This window comes from Bos taurus, chromosome 19 (assembly GCF_002263795.3).
Source record: "Bos taurus isolate L1 Dominette 01449 registration number 42190680 breed Hereford chromosome 19, ARS-UCD2.0, whole genome shotgun sequence".
Taxonomy (NCBI): domain Eukaryota; kingdom Metazoa; phylum Chordata; class Mammalia; order Artiodactyla; family Bovidae; genus Bos; species Bos taurus.
Window position 1 is genome coordinate 2,425,147 of NC_037346.1, and position 20,278 is coordinate 2,445,424.

Here is a 20,278-nt window from a genome sequence, read left to right on the forward strand (position 1 = left end):
GACCAAGGGACTCCAAGTGTCTTTTCCAACACCACAGTTCAAAGCCATCAATTCTTCAGTGCTCAGCTTTCTTTATAGTCGAATTCTCACATCCATACATGACTACTGGAAAAATCATAGCTTTCACTAGGTGGACTTTTGTTGGTAAAATAATGTCTCTGCTTTTTAATATGCTGTCTAGTTTGGTTGTAACTTTTCTTCCAAGGAACAGCATCTTTTATTTCCACGGCTGCAGTGTTTTTGGAGTCCAAAGAAATAGTCTGTCACCATTTCCACTGTTTTCCCATCTATTTGCCATGAAATGGTGGGAAAGATGCCATGATCTTAGTTTTCTGAATATTGAGTTTTAAGCCAGCTTTTTCACCCTCCTCTTTCACTTTCATCCAGAGGATCTTTAGGTCTTATTCACTTTCTGCCATAAGATTGGTGTCATCTGCATATCTGAGATTATTGATATTTCTCCTGGCAAACTTGATTCAAGCTTGTGCTTCATCCAGCCCAGCATATCTCACAATGTACTCTGCATATAAGTTAAATAAGCAGGGTGACAATATACAGCCTTGACATACTCCTTTCCCAATTTGGAACCAGTCTGTTGTTCCATGTTCAGTTCTAACTGTTGCTTCTAGACCTGCATACAGATTTCTCAAGGGGCAGCTAAAGTGGTCTGGTATTCCCATCTCAGAATTTTCCAGAGTTTATTGTAATCCACACAGTCAAAAGTTTTGGTGTAATCAATAAAGCATAAGTAGATGTTTTTTCTGGAACTCTCTTGCTTTTTAAGGATCTAGCAGATGTTGGCAATTTGATCATTGGTTCTTCTGTCTTTTCCAACAATCCAGCTTGAACATCTGGAAGTTCAAAGTTCACATACTATTTAACCTTGGCTTGAGAATTTTGAGCATTACTTTGCTAGCGTGTGAGATGAGTGCAATTGTGCTGTAGTTTGAGCATTATTTGGCATTGCCTTTCTTTGGGATTGGAATGAAAACTGACCTTTTCCAGTCCTGTGGGTACTGCTGAGTTTTCCAAATTTGCTGGCATATTGAATGCAGCACTTTCACAGCACCATCTTTTAGGATTTGAAATAGCTCAACTGGGATTCTGTCACCTCCACTAGCTTTGTTCATAGTGATGCTTCTTAAGGCCCACTTGACTTTGCATTCTAGGATATCTGGCTCTAGATTAGTGATCACAACATCATTTTTATCTGGACCATGAAGATTTTTTTTTTTTTTTTTTTGTATAGCTCTTCTGTGTATTCCTGCCACCTCTTATTAATATCTTCTGCTTCGGTTAGGTCCATACTATTTCTTTCTTTTATTGTGCCCATCTTTGTATGAAATATTCCCTTGGTATCTCTAATTTTCTTGAAGAGATCTCTAGTTTTTCCCATTCTATTGTTTTCCTCTATTTCTTTGTGCTGATCATTGAGGAAAACTTTCTTAACTCTCCTTGCTTTTCTTAGAAACTCTGCATTTAAATGGGTATATCTTCCCTTTTCTCCTTTGCCTTTAGCTTCTCTTCTTTCTCAGCTATTCCTAGGGCTTCCTCAGACAACCATTTTGCCTTTTTGCTTTTCTTTTCTTGGGAATGGTTTTCATCACTGCCTCCTGTACAATGTCATGAACCTCTGTCCATTGTTCTTCAGACACTCTGCCTATCAGATCTAATCCTTTGAATCTATTTGTCACTTCCAATGTATAATTGTAAAGGATTTGATTTAGGCCATACCTGAATGGTCTAGGGGCTTTTCCTACTTCCATTTAAGTCTGAATTTGACAATAATAAGTTCATGATCTGAGCCACAATCAGTACCTGGTCTTATTTTTGCTGACTGTATAGAACTCCCCTATCTTTGGCTGCAAAGAATGCAATCAATTGGGTTTTGGTATTGACTATCTGGTGATGTCCATGTGTAGAGTATTCTGTTGTATTGTTGGAAGAGGGTGTTTGCTGCAACCAGTGCATTTTCTCAGCAAAACTCTGTTAGGCTTTACCCTGCTCCATTCTGTATTCCAAGGCCAAACTTACCATTTACTCCATGTAACTTGACCTCTTACTTTTGTATTACAGTCCCCTATAATGGAAAGGACAACTTTTGGGGGTGTTAGTTCTAGCAGGTCTTGTAGGTCTTCATAGAACCATTCAGCTTCAGCTTCTTCAGCAATATTGGTTGGAGAATAGACTTGGATTACTCTGATATTGAGTGGTTTGCCTTGGAAATGAACAGAGATCATTCTGTCATTCCTGAGATGGCATCCAAGTGTTGCATTTTGTACTCTTTTGTTGACTATGATGGCTACTCCATTTCTTGTAAGGGATTATTTCCCACAGTAATAGACATAATGGTTTTCTGAGTTAAATTCACCCATTCCCATCCATTTTAGTTCACTGATTCCTAAAATGTCAATGTTCACTCTTGCCATCTCCTGCTTGATAACTTCTAACTTACCTTGAATCATGGACCTAACATTCTAGGTTCATAAGCAATGTTGTTCTTTTCAGCATCGGACTTTGCTTCCATCATCAGTTACATCGACAACTGGGTGTTGCTTTTGCTTTGTCTCTGTCTCTTCATTCTTTCTAGAGTTATTTCTCCATTGATCTCCAGTAGCATACTGAGCACCTACTGACCTGGATAGTCCATCTTTCAGTGTCCTATCTGTTGGCCTTTTCATACTGATCAAGGTGTTCTCAAGGCAAGAATACTGAAGTGGTTCCCATTCCCTTCTCCAGTGGACCACGTTTTCTCAGAACTCTCCACCTTGGCCCGTCCATTTTGGGTGGCTCTACATGACATGGCTCACAGTTTCATTGAGTTATACAAGGTTGTGGTCCATATGATCCAATTAATTAGTTTTCTGTGATTGTGGGCTGACTCAGGGGGAATCTGGGCCTTGTTCTGATGGGTGGGGCCATGCTGTGTAAATCTTTAAACCAATTTTCTGTTGAAGGGAGGGACTGTATTCCCTCCCTGTTATTTGACTGGGGGTAAACTATGATGGAGATAATGAAGATAATGGCTACCTCCTTCAAAATTTCCCATGCACACACTGCTACACTCAGTGCCCTCAACTGTGCAGCAGGCCACCACCAACCCACACCTCCACCAGAGACTCCTGGACACTCACGGGTAAGTCTGATTCAGTCTCTTGTGGTGTCACTGCTCCTTTCTCCTGGGTCCTGGTGAACATAAGGTTGTTTATGCCCTCCAAGCGTCTGTTTCCCCAGTTCTGTGTATGTTCTGGTGGCTCTATGATGGGTTAATGGCAACCTCCTCTAAGAGGGCTTATGCTATACCCAGGTCTATTGCACCCAGAGGCCTGCCCCTGCAGCAGTCCACTGCTAACCATACCTCCTCAGGAGACACAAAAACACCGTTCTGTCTCAGTCTTTGTGGGGTCCCTGGATCCTGGTGTGCACAAGGTATGTTTAAGCCCTCTGAGCTTCTCTGGCAAGTATGGGGTTTGATTCTAAACACAGTTTTGCCCTTCCTACTATCTTGTTGGGGTTTCTCCTTTGCCCCTGAATGTGGGATATCTCCTCAAAGTTGCTCCAAGAGCTGCACATCCACCGCTCCAGCACCTACTATCTTGCCAGGGCTTCTGTGCCCCTGGACTTGGGATATCTCCTCACAGTCGCTCCAGTGCCAAAGAGCAGACATAGGGTAAAATAGAAGAGAAAGTAAGGTAAAATATAAGATAAAGGTAAATCTGAAGAAAAAATATTATAGTCACACAAAAAGTTAAGGAGCTGAATCAGTTGGCTTAGAAGCTGATAAATGACAGCTAGCAGTTAATCAATGTTGATATTCAGCAAAATTCTAGAAGGGATTGTTAACAAATAATGAATATCATCTTGACTTTCTGAAAATCTTATGGATAAACAAATTCCTCTAGAAGGTTTTAGAGGAAGAAACTTTACATAGACTTTGGTTTGATCCCTAGGTCAGGAAGATCCCCTGGAGAAGGGAATGGCAACTCACTTCAGTATTCTTGCCTGGAGAATGCTATGGGCAGAGCAGCCTGGTGGACTCCAGTCCATGAGTCACAAAGAGTCGGACATGACTGATGTGACGTAGCGTGTGTGTGCGTGCGCACACACACACACACACACATATATATTCCTTTCTTTGGGGAAGCTGGAAACCAAATCTGGCTGAGAGTTTATATTTCTATCCTCTTGTAACTGTGGTAAACAATGAAACCTGAAAATTGCAAAGGAAATTTGTATGATAAATCTGACAACATTAATATATTTGCCTAAATATTTATTTTTGTTCTTTTGTTAAAAAAAAAAAAGTGCTGGGGATTTTACTAACAAACATTCAAGTTTCTTAATATGTGACATTAAGCAAAGGAAAGAAAAAGTTTTATTTCAAATCTTTATTCTTCAAGTAAATGAATTTCACTGAACTAAAACTGGAATTTGCTCAGCTTATTCTCCAGAGTAAATGTGCAGGTACTGTTTATTGATGCCATTTTAAAACTATTTCAAATAATGTGTGAAGCCAGAACCCAGAATTCTTTATCTGCTCAGTTAGTTAGATATTTAATTACATTAGAGCAAATGTAATATGTTAGTCCTGGAATTGAGGCTAGTTGTCACTCATAGAATTGTGCACTTCTTTCTATTATTCATTTTTTATGGCATTCATTTATTTCACAAGTATTTAATTTCTTACTAAGTGTAGGAACACAATATAAATAAAAAGAAATATTAATAAAATTTACTAATAGTAAATATAGTGAATAAAATAGAAGTTTTTGACTTCATGTATCTTTCATTCTAGTTTGTGATTAATTTTCACTAAAACTGTAAGGAGTTGCTTTTGATTTAGAGTATATAAAATATATTTAAGCCAATACTCCTTATAAGAGTTTATAGGTTACCAAACCGTTGAGTCAAAGCTATGATTTTTCCAGTAATCATATATGGATGTGAGAATTGGAATATAAAGAAAGCTGAGCACCAAAGAATTGATGCTTTTGAACTATGGTGTTGGAGAAGACTCTTGAGAGTTCCTTGGACTGCAAGGAGATCCAACCAGTCCCTCCTAAAGGAAATCAGTCCTGAATGTTCATTGGAAGGACTGATATTGAAGCCGAAATTCCAATACTTGGGTCACCTGATGCGAGGAGCTGACTTTTTTGAAAAGACCCTGATGCTGGGAAACATTGAAGGCAAGAGGAGACGGGACGACAGAGGATGAGATGGTTGGATGGCATCACTGACTCAATGGACATGAGTTTGGGTAAACTCCTGTAGTTGGTGATAGACAGGGAGGCCTGGCATGCTTCAGTCCATGGGGTCGCAAAGAGTCAGACATGACTGAGCAGCTGAACTGAACTGAATCAATTAAATTGTTTCTTCCTATTTAGAATCACTGTTGGGGACTTCCTTGGCAGTCCACTGTGGAGTTAAGACTCCATAGTCTTCCAGTGCCAGGGACATGGTTGTGATCCATGTTCAGGAACTAAGATCCTGTATGCCATGTTCATGGCCGAAAAAAGAAAAAAATAAACCTTAGCATCACTGCTTCTCTCTGATGCCAAAATCTTGTCTCCTTGTCCAGCAATGCTGAATAGAAACACAGAGACAGTGTTCGGAGGAAAAAAGAAAGTGTTGTTTTATTCTCTGCCAGGCAAGGGACACAGTAGGCTAGTGCTTCAAAAACTGTGCTCCTTTCCCGTGGAATAGGGAGAGGTTTATCTCCCAGGGCTTGTGGTCTGGGGTAAGATGATAAGTCTCAAAGTTATCAAGGTCTTAAATTAAAAAAAAAAAAAATTGTCTTCTGCAAATTTACGGCCAAAGCTGGTGTCAGGGGGCTCAGTAACCTATCTAGTGTCCTTGAAGTTATCACCAGTGACTTTCTTTTTGAAATTCAGAATGCTACAAGGGGGAGTATGGGGAGGAGAATACCACGTGTACAGTGCAATTCATATGGAGTCAGACAGTAATTAACTTTGTTTAGCTTTCTGAAGGACAAGTCTAGCTACAAGTGTTTTTTAGTAGTCAGTGCTAAAGAATAACCAAGATTGCTTAACTCCTTTAGGTTTGTTTATGTTGTTTATGCAGCCTGTTCATTGTTTCTTATTTTCCTTATTTATCAGAAGTCTCTTTTCTATTCAATAACACCCTTATTTTATTTTTGCTGTAACATATCCAATCATGAATTGATATAACATATTTTGTTAGTTTCTACCAAATTATCACTAATATTCCCTCTACCCCCAGGATAAGCATGCATTCTCTATCATGAAAGTCTGTTAGTATCAAATATCTAGAGCATTCAAGACTTTTTTTTTTTAAGTTATAATAATTCATCATTTAAAAAGTATTTACTTTTGGCTGCACTGGATCTTCTTTGCTTTGTGTAGGCTTTCTCTATTTGCAATGAGTAGAGGCTACACTTCTTTGTGGTGCATAGTCTTCTCATTCTGACGGCTTCTCTTGTGGAGGACAGGCTCTAGGCCCATGGGCTTCATGAGTTGCAGAATGTAGGCTCGGTAGTTCTGACTTGTAAGCCCTAGAGCATGAGGATTTCAGTAGTTGCAGCGCTCAGTAGTTGTAACTCAAAGGCTCTAGAGCATTTGCTCAACAGTTTTGGGTCATGGGCTGAGTTGCTCTGTGGCATGTGGAATCTTCTCGGAAGAGGGATTGAACCTGTGTCCCCTTCATTGTTAGGTAGGTTCTTATCCATTGTACCAACAGGGAAGTCCTATCATTTTAAAAAATAATAATCATGATTTCTTTTAATTCCTTTTCTTACTTGGATGTAACACTTTGTCATTTTCAACAGCAAGTGAACTCTGGATAATTGCCAGCAATAGTAGGGCTTGCTAGATTTTAGAAATTGGCACTGTTGAGTTTCCAAAATCATAACAGACAAAGGAAAAGTAGGTAATCATCTAAAACATTTTTTCAGAAGAATGCTTCTGTATCTTCAAAGGAACACCTCATTGTGAAAGATCCCATGGAAATAGGATGAATTTATAGCTTTTCGTTAGCTGAGCAGGTAAGAACTGTTTCCCTTTATCTTCTGACTCTAGGAAGAGTGTCATTGTTACCAGATTAGTGACACAATTATTTTTATTTAAAAATATTATGTCCAACCTAGATATCATATTCAAAAGCAGAGACATTACTTTGCCAACAAAGGTCCGTCTAGTCAAGGCTATGATTTTTCCTGTGGTCATGTATGGATGTGAGAGTTGGACTGTGAAGAAGGCTGAGGGCCGAAGAATTGATGCTTTTGAAGTGTGGTGTTGGAGAAGACTCTTGAGAGTCCCTTGGACTGCAAGGAGATCCAACCAGTCCATTCTGAAGGAGATCAGCCCTGGGATTTCCTTGGAAGGAATGATGCTAAAGCTGAAACTCCAGTACTTTGGCCACTTCATGCAAAGAGCTGACTCATTGGAAAAGACTCTGATGCTGGGAGGGATTGGGGGCAGGAGGAGAAGGGGACGACAGAGGATGAGATGGCTGGATGGCATCACTGACTCGATGGACATGAGTCTGAGTGAACTCTGGGGGTTGGTGATGAACAGGGAGGCCTGGCGTGCTGCAATTCATGGGGTCGCAAAGAGTCGGACAGGACTGAGCGACTGAACTGAACTGAACTGAACTGAGGAGTACTGAGACAAGTCTTCTAGGGAAACTCAGATTATCTGTATCAGATTTTATCAGATTTCCCTTTCCATTTCATTGAAAAGTCCTTTGCAGATTGGGATAAATATCATCTAACCTTCGCATATTCAATTCCTAGCATGCTAATATACAAGCTCTAAGTGGATTTAATTTAGCTCCTATTTTAGTCTACTCATCAACTTTATACACTATAGTTGAAACTTCATAATTTTCCTTTATCTCATAATGTTTTGTCAAGGGTTTTATGAAAGATTGTTTTTAAATTTCAATATCTATATAAAATATTTTTATCTTGTCATTTATATTTCTGTATTTTTCTTACACACATTAGCTTATTTTTTTTTTTCTTTAGTCAATGTTTATGGACCAAAATTTGGGGACCAAGATTAAGTTAATAAAGTATGGATAATTTGTATCTATAGTTGACTTATAATAGCAACTCAACCACAGTCAATGGAGTTTCATCTCAATTTTCTCTTTTCTCAATAAATTTATTGTTCTTAAATATAACATGTGCTTTAAAATTACATCTAACCCAATACAAACTTAATTAATTATTCTAAACCAAATTTAACTTAAGCACTATTTAAAGATTGTAACTATGGACATACTAAAAATTGGTATTTTTGTACCAATAGTTTGTACCAATACCAATTGGTATTTTTTGTACCAATACCAATTGGTATTTGCTGTGCCAATTTTTTACCATAGTATTTTGTAACTATGGACATACTGAAAATTTAAAAATTAGCTCTTTTCATACATTTCGATATTTGGCAAAACTAATACAATATTGTAAAGTCTAAAAATAAAATTTTAAAAAAATTAGCTCTTCCCATGAATCAGTGTAAGCCTGCTTCAGTACACTACTACAAGCATTAAGTAAACATTAGGTTAAATAATTATAGGATTTTTTAAATTATTTAATATATAATTGGTTATTTTAAATAATTATAAGATAATGAATAATAGGATTTTTATAATCATAGGTTGAAAGAAAATGAGATCCAAAGAAAGAAATATGGGACTGGAATATGCACAGTATTATATCTGAAGCAGGGTTTGCCTGGTGGCTCAGGGATAAACTATCTACCTGCAATGCAAGAGGCACAGTAAATAACAAGCAAGACCTAATGTATATCATGGGGGGGGGGGGAATATATATATATATATGTATATATATATATACACACACACATATTTATGCACATATATTGGGGAAGGAAATGGCAACCCAGTCCAGTGCTCTTGCCTGGAGAATCCCATGGATAGAGGAGCCTGGTAGGCTGCAGTCCATGGGGTCGCAAAGAGTTGGACACGACTGAGCTATTTCACTTTCACTTTCACACATTGGAGAAGGAAATGGCAACCCACTCCAGTGTTCTTGCCTGTAGAATCCCAGGGACGGGGGAGCCTGGTGGGCTCCCATCTATGGGGTTGCACAGAGTTGGACATGACTGAAGTGACTTAGCAGCAGCAGCAGCAGCTTGCACACATATATAGCAATCTCTTTTTTATGCATGTGAAACTAATACAACATTGTTAAGCAACTATACTCCAATATAAAATTTTAAAAAAGTAACCAACATTCTTTATAATGCATTAAGTAATTTTTTGTGATTCTCACTGAGATTATGTAATTATTCACCATTTTTATTATTATTATTTTTTTCCCCTATGTCTCATGGCATGTGGGATCTTAGTTTCCTGAACAGGGATTGAACCTGCTGTGCTCCCTAAGGTAAAAGGGCAGAGCCCTAATCACTGGATCTCCTAGGGAATTCCCAGTGTCATTATTATAATCTCCATTTTTATGACAAACAATTAGTTTAAAAGTTGAAATAATTCAAAAATACAAAGAGTGAATCTGAAAGATCCCCGTCATACTTTCTTTGCCTGTATCTTTCCTGAGAAATAACAATTTATCCTTGCAAATTTCCCATTCCTCCCTTCTCTTTCTTTATTCCCAATTTTTTATTTTAAAATAATTGTTTAATTTTCATAGTTTAAGTGTAATAGAAATCCATGTAACTAGTTACTTATTCAGCTTCATGGCTCAGTGGGTAAAAAAATCCATCTACAATACAGGAAACACAGGAGATGTGTTTGATTTTTGAGTCCAGAAAATCACTTGGAGAAGGAAATGGCAAAGCAATCCAGTATTCTTGCTTGAACAAGTTCCATGAAAAGAGGATCCTTGTGGGCTATAGTCCAAAGAATCTCAGAGTCAGACATGACTGAGTGACTAAGCACTAAAACAAATCTGCAAACACACACACACACCTCCATTGTTTATAGCTATAGATATAATCTCCGTTATCTTGGATTTCCACAAAAATTCTTGATAATAAATTGGCCCATCAAACTCTACTTGTTTCTGTAATTTTGAATCTCATTTCAGCATAGCATGCAAAGAGACTGTGCCACAAATTGTGTAAAAGTGTGTCCATTTCTAAATACTTGCAGTATGACAGCACTGACTTGTGACAGCTGAGGAGAGCTGATTTTGCGTCTCTTCCTAACTCTGTATACAGTACTGTCATATTGATAACTTGAGAGTATTTACATCATGAAAATTGATAAACTACAAATGGGGAGTTTTATTCCTCAGAGAGTTTGGTTACTAGTGTACCACTGCCTGTACCAACAATACAAGAGATGGCTCTACACAGGGACATCATCAGATAGTCAATACTCAAATCAGATTGATTATATTCTTTGCAGCCAAAAATGGAGACAGTCTATACAGTCAGCAAAAACAAGACTGGGAGTTGACTGTGGCTCATTCATGAACACCTTATTGCCAAATTCAGACTTAAGTTGAAGAAAGTAGGGAAAACTATTAGACCATTCAGGTATGACCTAAATCTAATCCCTTACAATTATACAGTGGACGTGACAAATAGATTCAAGGGATTAAATTTGATAGAGTGACTGAAGAACTATGGACAGAGGTTAGTGACCTTGTACAGGAGGCAGGGATCAAGGCCATTCCCAAGAATAAGAAATGCAACAAAGCAAAATAGTTGTCTGAGGAAGCCTTACAAATAGCTGAGGAAGAAGAGAAGCTAAAGGCAAAGGAGAAGAGGGAAGATATATCCATTTGAATTCAGAGTTCCAAAGAATAACAAGGAGAGATAAGAAAGCCTTCCTCAGTGATCAATACAAAGAAATAGAGAAAAACAATACAATGGGAAAGACTTCAGGATCTTTCAAGAAATGATCAAGAAAATATAGCTTCAAGAAATGTGGCTTGTAGAGAGAGATTAATTTAGAATATATAAGTAGAAAAATCAATATAAGAGGTGCAAAATAAATGTTAATTACTATCTTTCATCCCCATACTCCCATTCCTTCTTTGTCCAAGAGACACAGGGAATTTTTGGCAAAATATAGGCATTGAAATCATCCCTCATGTAATATATAACTTTATTAATATAACACTTCTCTTTACTCATGAAATCACTGCAGATCGTGACCGCAACCATTAAACTAAAAGACGTTTGCCCCTTGGAAGAAAAGCTATGACCAACCTAGACAGCATATTAAAAAGCAGAGACATTACTTTGCCAACAAATGTCCAACTAGTCAAGGCTACGTGTTTTCCAGTGGTCATGTATGAATGTGAGAGTTGGACTATAAAGAAAGCTGAACACAGAAGAATTGATGTTTTGGAACTGTGGTGTTGGAGAAGACTCTTGAGAGTGCCCTGGACTGCAAAAAGATCCAATCAGTCCATCTTAAAGGAAATCTGTCCTGAATGTTCATTGGAAGGACTGATGTTGAAGCTGAAACTCCAATACTTTGGCCACCTGATGTGAAGAACTGGCTCATTTGAAAAGACCCTGATGCTGGGAAAGATTGAAGGAGGGAGGAGAAGGGGACAACAGAGGATGAGATGGTTGGATGGCATCACTGACTCAATGAACATGAGTCTGGGTAAACTCCATGAGTTGGTGATAGACAGGGAGGCCTGATGTGCTGCAGTCCATGGGGTCACAGAGTCAGACATGACTGAGCGACTGAACTGAACTTACTCATGAAAATAAATAAAGAACTCATAATTTAGATAAGATTAAAAATTGAATTTTGAGATCTCCCCCAAAATATGTAAAAAGTTATCCACTGATCACTGCCTTAAAAGAGATCATTCTCATTTACCTCGATGATAAGGGACTCTGTCATAAGCAGAGAGTTTTCACTATCATTGGTAATACTTAGCATCATAGAGGCCAATGACTAACTGAATTTTCTCACTTTTCCCTTGTCATTATTTATTATGCTACCCAATCTCAGATATAATTTTCATATGTTTTCTCTTTTGCATATCTCTAGTTCAGGTTAATATTCTCCAGTTTTACAGAGAAATCATTGACGTGTATCACTGTGTAAGATTATGGTGTACAATATGATAGTTCATATATATATTGTGAAATGATTACCTCAACAGGTTTACTTAAAATCCATCTTTTAAATTAAAATACAATAAAAAGAAAAATATTCTTGTGATGAGAATGCTCAAGGTTTATTCTCTTAAAAATATCCTATATATCATACAGGGTGTTAACTATCTCTAGAAGATGAATGTTGATATTGTCCGCAGGATTCAGTCTGGTAGTGTAAGGATCAAACATGTTTTCAGATGTTGAGTGAAAGGAAAATCTTGGCATCTAGCCTTTAAAGAATTAATTTCTTAAATCTAAAATTAATAGAGAGGAATAATCAGTTCTCAAAATTTCTAAGTTTGACAGTTTCTCCCTTTCTGTCTCTGAAATTGAGAGGGTAACAGGCAGGAAGGCCAGGGGTCTCCAAACGGAGGAAATAGCCTGCAAGTGTCAGACATTTTTACCTCTCCTAAGCGGCAGGAGGAAACAAACCAGCAATATTTTTTTTCCCTTCTCTATACAAATTTAAAAGGAGGTTTCTCTTAAAATACTGTGTTGCCATAATGACACCTGGTTTCACCTGAAGTTAACTATTCTCAAACCTTGAGTTAACCATTGCATTTTTCTTATGGAAATGTTTGTCTTAACTTCTGTTAATGTACTATGCATTTACCCCAGACTCTGTCTTCAAGTCACTTCTGGCTAATGGCTCAGGACCTACTTGACAAACCAGTATGTTATATTCAGATATTGTTCACCTAATCTATATAAACCAAACTATTTGTATGGTAATTTACCCTTCTACAAGATTCAAATCAATCGTTTTATGACCCAGGATGAATCATCTGCTGCCAAGATTATCCCAAAACACATCTTATAGATGAGGGGCCTGGTGCCATTCTTAGTTTTAAGACATCCTTTTCTTTCATTAACAGACTGCTAGTACCCTTTCCTGGAAAATCCCATGGATGGAGGAGCCCGGTAGGCTGCAGTCCATGGGGTCACGAAGACTCGGACATGACTGAAGCGACTTAGCAGCAGCCGCAGCAGTGACTATATAAAATCCAGCTGAAGGCTAGCAAGGGGGTATTCTTTCTGCCCCCTTCTGATGCCTATGTCAGAAGCTTTCTCTATCTCCTTTATACTTTAATATAACTTTATTACACAAAAGCTCTGAGCGATCAAGCCTCGTCTCTGGCCCCAGATTGAATTATTTTCCTCCGGAGGCCAAGAATCCAGCGTCTTTTCTTTCAGCAACAACCTTTCAAGATTATCCTTTCTCTTAAAAGAATCATAGTTTGTTTTAACTGGGAAGTTGACAGTACCATGTGATGTATTAAGATCTTACAGTATGTGTATTAATTGTTTTTTATTAATCTATTTATTAGTATCTATTTGGAAATAAACAGGAAATATGGCTTAACAAACTTTTTCCCTATTCTCCATCCCCTTTTTATAGTTCTTATTCTCCCCTACTCAGATAAAAAATTGTTTTAAGAATCTTTCAGAGATATCTATACTATTTCCAACCCTATATTTTTTGTTCCCTACATCTACTTCCTCAAAAAGTGCAACCATTTTCAATATTTTTATTATGAAAATGTCCAGACTTTTTCCATGAAACTTTCACTTAAAAACAGCATGTAAGCATGAACTCATTCCCAGATATTTCTATTAATATTTAGGTACTCTTTAATTGCATCATATTCAATATATTTCTAGGATTAATACTTTATCTCTAAAAATTGCCATCTCTTGCAATGGCCCAAATGGCTGTGTACTCGTTAAATACATGTTGAAATTCTAACTTCCAGAGTTGTTGGTATTAAGAGATGGGGGAGGAGAGGGTCTAAAGAATTGGATCATTTGAATAAAGCTCTCATAAATGGTAGTAGCACCCTTATAAAAGAGTCTCTGGGGATGTCTCTGCTCCTTTCATCATGTGAGAACTCAGGAAAAAAAGATAACAGCTATGAAACAGAAAGTGGGACATCATCAGAATGTAACCATGAAGAGGCTTAATCTTGAACCTTCCAGTTCTCAGAACAATAAATTATGTAGTTTATATGCCACTCAGTCTATGGTATTTTGTTATAACAGCACATTCAGATTGAGATATTCTAACTTAACTAACTGAACTAATATCACTGATACACTTTTTTTTTTTTTTGTCACGCTGTCCATTTTGGGTGGCCTTGCATGGCCTGGCTCATCGGTTCATTGAGTTACCCAAGTCTGTGATCCATGTGATCATTTTGATTAGCTTTCCGTGGTTTTCATTCTGGGTGCTGTGGTATTATAATTCTTGCCTCTTCTATCATCCTTCTGATGGATGAGGATAAAAAGCTTGTGCACACTTCCTGATGAGAAGACTGGCTGTGGGGAAAACTGGGTATTGCTTTGGTAGGCAGGGCCAGTACATTTTTAATCCAATTTTCTGCTTATGGGTGGGGCTGTGCTCCCTGCCTGTTAGTTCTTTGTCTTGAGTCAACCCAGTCCTTGAATCTACAGGCTCTTTGCTAGGGCTGAAGGTGACTTCCAAAAAGGACTTATGCCAACACACACCTCCCAGGATTTTTGCTACCATGCTGTGAAGGGCCATCCAGGATAAATGGGTCATGGTGGAGAGTTCTAACAAAACATCGTCCACTGAAGAAGGGAATGGCAAACAACCGTGGTATTCTTGCCTCAAGAATTCCATTGGTAGTATAAAGAGGCAAAAGGATATGACACCAGAAGAGAAGCCTTTCAGACTGGTAAGTGTCCAATATGCCACTGGGGAAGAACCGAGAGAGCTACAGAGACAATGAAGTGCCTAGGCCAGAGCAGAGGTGATTTTCAGTTGTGGATATGTCTGGTGGTAAAAGTCAAGTCCAATGCTGTAAAGAACAATATTATAGGTACTTGATTATTAAGTCCATGAATCAATGTAAAGTGGAGGTGGTCAAGGAGGAGATGGGAAGAGTGAACACTGACATCTTAGGAATCAGTGAACTAAAATGGACAGGAATGGGAGAATTTAAATCAGATGACCATTATATCTACTGCTGTTGGTAAGAATCCCTTAGAAGAAGTGGATTAGCCCTCATAGTCAACAGAAGAATCCAAAATGCAGTACTTGAGTGAAAGCTCCAAAATGACAGAATGATCTCGATTTGTTTCCAAGGAAAAACATTCAACATTCACAGACATCCGAGTCAATTCCCCAACCATTAATGTCAAAGAAGCTGAACTTGAATAGTTCTATGAAGACCTACAAGACCTTCTAGAACTAGCACCAGGAAAAGAAAAAAAAAAACAGTATTTTTTCAGGAGCAGATATACACTCATCTCCTCCTCTGAGAACATCAAAATTGCAACTAGCTGTTAAATAACCATTGACAGAACACTGAAACCCACCAAAAGAAGATATCCCACATTCAAAGACAAAGAAGAAGCTGCAGTAAGATGGTAGGAGGGGCTCAATCATGATAAAATCAAATCTCATACCTGTTGGGTGGGTGACCAACAAACTGGAGAAAAATAATGCCAAAGAAATTCTCCCACTCTTATGAAGATTCTGAACCCCATGTCAGGCTTTCCAGCTTGGGGATCTGACAAGGGAATGGGAATCCCCAGGGAATCTGGCCATGAGGGCCAGCAGGATTTGATTATAGGCCATTCAGAGGCCTGAGGGAAACAGAGACTCCAGTCTTGAAGGGCATAAACAAAATTTTGCATTCAGCAAGATCCAGAAAAGAGGAACACTTTCCTCACCGGAAACTGAACCAAAACTACCTGCTACTAACAGGTAGTTGGAGGGCCTTTTCTGGAGGTGTGAGTTGGCAGGGGCTTACCACAGGGATGGGGCACTGGGAAATCCACCTTGGTGTAAATCCTCTTGGAGTTTCTCATTAACCCTAGTTAGAGCCTGTAGACCCCAGAGCTGGGTCACCTCAAGCCAAAAACTACAGAGGGAGTAAAACTCCACCTATCAGCAGATAATTGATTTAAAGTTTTACTTTCAAGGCCCTGCCCACCAGAGCAAGACCCAGTTTTTCCATCGCCAATCCATCCTATTAAGAAACTTATAGAAGGCTCTAAGCCTAATCCATCAGAGGGCAGACAGAAGAAGCAAGCGGAAGCACAGTCTCACAGTAGCTGACCAATGAACTCCTGGAAACTCACAGGCAAGTCTGACTCAGTGTCCACTGGTCTTCAGAGTCAAATTCCCTGGGGGTTTGCAGACCCTTTGCCAGATACCCTGGTTGGGAAATCTGTTGCATATCCTAGAACTTTCTTAACAGCGTGACAATTTCTTTGGTATAACTTTTCTGCAGTTTCTGGGTTGTCTACTCAGCAGCTCTAAGTGGGGCTAATGGCGACCTCCTCTAAGAGGGCTAATGCCACATGCTGGTTGACCCATGTCTGCTGCAGACAGAGACTCTGTCCCCGCGGCTGTCACTGCTGACCTGTTCCTCTGCAGGAGACACTCAAACACTCAAAGAAAGTCTGGCTCAGTCTCTGTGGAGCCTCTGAGTCCTGGTGTGTACAAGGTTTTGTTTGACCCCTCCCGGCATCTCTGGTGGGTATGGGGTTTGATTCTAAATGTGATTTTTTTTCCCTCCTTCCATCTTGTTGGAGATTCTTATTTGCCCTTGAATGTTGGGTATCTTTTTATGGTAAGATCCAACATTCTCCTGTTGATGGTTGTTCAGCAGTGGGTTGCAGTTTTGGAGTTCTCACAGGAGAAGATGAGTACACGTCCTTGTACTCTAACATCTTGTTTTCCAATTATCCTATGGGATAACTTCTGTGATATAACTATTTTCCAGTTTGTGGGTCACCCACCAGGCAGGAATAGAATTTAATGATCTCATTAATTTTCCCCATCCTGCCATCTCATTTTGGGTTTTTCTTTGTCTTTGTATGCAGAATATATTTTTGGTAGGGTCCAATCTTTTTTGTAAATGGTCGTTTAGCAATTAGTTGTGATCTTGGTATTTTCATAAGAGGAGGTGAGCTCAAATCCTTCTATTCTGCCATCTTGTCTCCAACCTAATTACATCTTATTCTTTAAGACATACATTCCAGAATGCTATATCGGCCATAGAAAGTAATTCCTCTGATGGATCTCGAAAAAGTAAACTGAAAACCTTATGGAAAGGAATCATCATTCTAGATTCCATCAAGAACACCTGTGATTAATGAGAAAATGTAAAAACAATAACATTAACAGGAGTTTAGAACAAGTTGATTTCAACACTCATGGATGACTCTGAGGGGTTCAACACAAGTGGGGGGTGTAACTACAGATATGGTGAAGCGATTCAACAAGAGAACTAGAGTTAAAATTGTAGCCTAAAGATGTGATTAACAACAACAAAGAAAATAAGTAGTTTCTTAAGATGGAATCTACTCTTAATGAAGATGTTCTCTTAAATGACAACAGGGATGTTAGAATATTGCACATTTAGTTGATAAGGCTGCAGCAGGGTTTGAGAAGATTGATTTAAGTTTTGAAAGAAGTTCTGTGGGTAAAATGCTCCATAACAGCATTGCATGTGATGGAAAAATCTTTCATAAAAGGAAGAGTCAATAATGTGGCAAAACTCATTTTAAAAATATTACCGCAGGCACACCAACTTGTAGCAACCACCACTCTTATCCGTCAATAGCCAATAACACTGAGGAAAGAACCTCCACCAGAAAAAGTATTGCAACTCATTGAAGGCTCAGATAATGGCTGGCATTTTTTAGCAATAAGGTGTTTTTCAGTTAAGGTATATGCTAAAAAATATATGTATACATTGTCTGTTTAGACATTATACACTATTATACATGTAATAGACTACAAAGTAGTATAAATATGGCTTTTCTATGTACTGGAAGCAAGAACAAAATTTATGTGATTCACTTTGTTGTGATATTTTCTTTATTGTGGTGGGCTGAAGCCAAATCCACAACATTTTGGAATATGCCTGTAGTTCAAGATGCAGAATATCATCAAATAGAATATTATTTGGGATAGGCTGTATGGTTTAAAGGGTCATAACAGGGCTGAATATAAATGTTGGGGTGACAGAAAATGGTTTTGAGTGTTACTGTATTAGTCAAAATAAAATCTAGTACTGTAACCTAGGTACACTTTATAGAAGTCAAAGGAATACTTTTTGGTAAGCAAATTTAAGCCAGCATTTACACAACTCATAGTGAATAGTAATCTTTCTGAGGTGAATTGAAGCACTGTTTAGCTGGGAGGTGAAGGAGATTGAAACAGAACAGGATGAGTTAAGGACAAAGGTGAGATGGGTTTACATCAAATAATAGGGCTGAAAAATGAAGAATTGACCAAATATTTGCCAGATGTATTATGGCCTAAAATATCAATTAATCCATATATTTATTAATTGAAACCAACTTTTCTCTTAATCTACATCAAAACTTCCAGCCTGCTGTGGGGAAGACTCTTATCTATTAATGTTCCCTGGGATCGGGAGTCCTCTGATGTCCAAAGTCCTGGAGATGAGCCTCCTGCCTCTGGGATTCAGTCCTATCCTCTTACAGTAGCATCAAGACTTCTCAGTCCACAAAGTGCAGAAGGCAAAACCCAAAGGTTAATGGTGAGACAACTCTCCACAGTTAGGAGCACCTAAAGAGATTCACAGAGCTCTGTAGAGAAGAGGAGAGGGAGGTGGGAGATAGAGGTGATAAGGAGGGAAAAGGGAGAGTCAAAAGAGAAGAGAGCAATCAAGCCAGTAACCAATCCCTAAGTGAAAATGGATCCTAAAAATTAGACTCTCAAATATACAAAATTAATAACAAAAGATCAAAAAAGAAAAATTAGAAACCTAAATAAAAATTAAACTCCCAAAATTACAATATAAAAAAATGAAATGTTGAACATAAAAATTTTAAAATATGGAATTTATTTATTAAATTTTAAGATGAGGTTTTATTCTTAGAAGGGTAAAAGGGGACCATAAAAATTAAAGGAGTAATAAGCAATCATTTTAGGAAATTATGAGGGAAGAAAATTAAAAAAAAAAAAAAAGAGGGATGAAAGGAAAAAATGAATAAAAAGGAAACATAATATTAAAAACTTTAAAAATAATAAAATAAATTAATTAAAATAATAACAAAAATTATAGGAGATGAGAAGTATATATACAATGGTAGTGAGATGAATGTTCATGTTCCTCCATTTTCCTGCTTCAGTTAAGTTGCTTACTCAGAAAGTTCTCTAATATATCTAGGAAGGTCTCTGGACCTCTTGTGGGCAGTGTGGAGTCAGTTTAGTCTCAGATCTTCCCTTGTTCCAGCTTTTACTTGCTCTCAAAGTCTACAGTTACCCCTAAAGTCACACAGTCTCAGGTTCACTGGATGATTTTAGTCTGTTGCACCAGCCATTTCCGGGGCAATTGCCCCGTTTTGCTTTGCTCATTTTGGACTGCCTCTGCTTGCAAGTCTCTCTTCACTGTCTTTTCTCTGCCCTGACAGGAGGGGACAAAAATTGTCACTTATTCAGGCTCACTTCTTCAGTTGTGCTTTGGAGACAGAAACATGTTAGTTTGCTCAGTCATGTCCAACTCTTTGCAACACATGGACTGCAGCCAGCCAGGCTCCTCTGTCTCTGGACTCTCCAGGCAAGAATACTGGAGCGGGTTGCCATTCTCTTCTCCAGGGGATCTTCCCAACCTAGGGATCAAACTCAGGTCTCACACATTGCGGGCAGATTATTTACCATCTGAGCCACCAGGAAGTGGAAAGAAAGACATCCACCTCCCAAAGCCAAGCCACGTGGGCTCCTGGCTGTGCTGAAAATGTCACTGGCATGCATGGGGAGCATTCATGGTGGCTGAAGCTCAACAGAGGTCTACACAGTCCAAGGTAGACATTCACCTCCTAGGGCCAAGACACTTGGACTCCTGGCTGCACTGTAAGGGCTCAATTCCAGGTGGGCTGTACATCTCCCCAGGGGAGCTGGTATCTCCCCAGACTGTGACACTTCTGGCAAATCTGGGCCATCTGGGATCCCAAGAAGATGTGGGTAGAGACTGGTGGGTGGGTCACAGCTTTGCAACAGATGTGGTCTCTAGAACTGAGACTGCAGTGGGCCCTTGCCTTCTGCCTCTCACTATCACATGCCTGCCTCTCTGCCTCCATGGCTGTAGATGGGAGCCAGCTTGCCACCCTTCAGTATTTTCTAGGAAGTTATCCTTTGTTCTGTGAGTGTGCCTGGTGTCCGAGTGTGGCAGGAA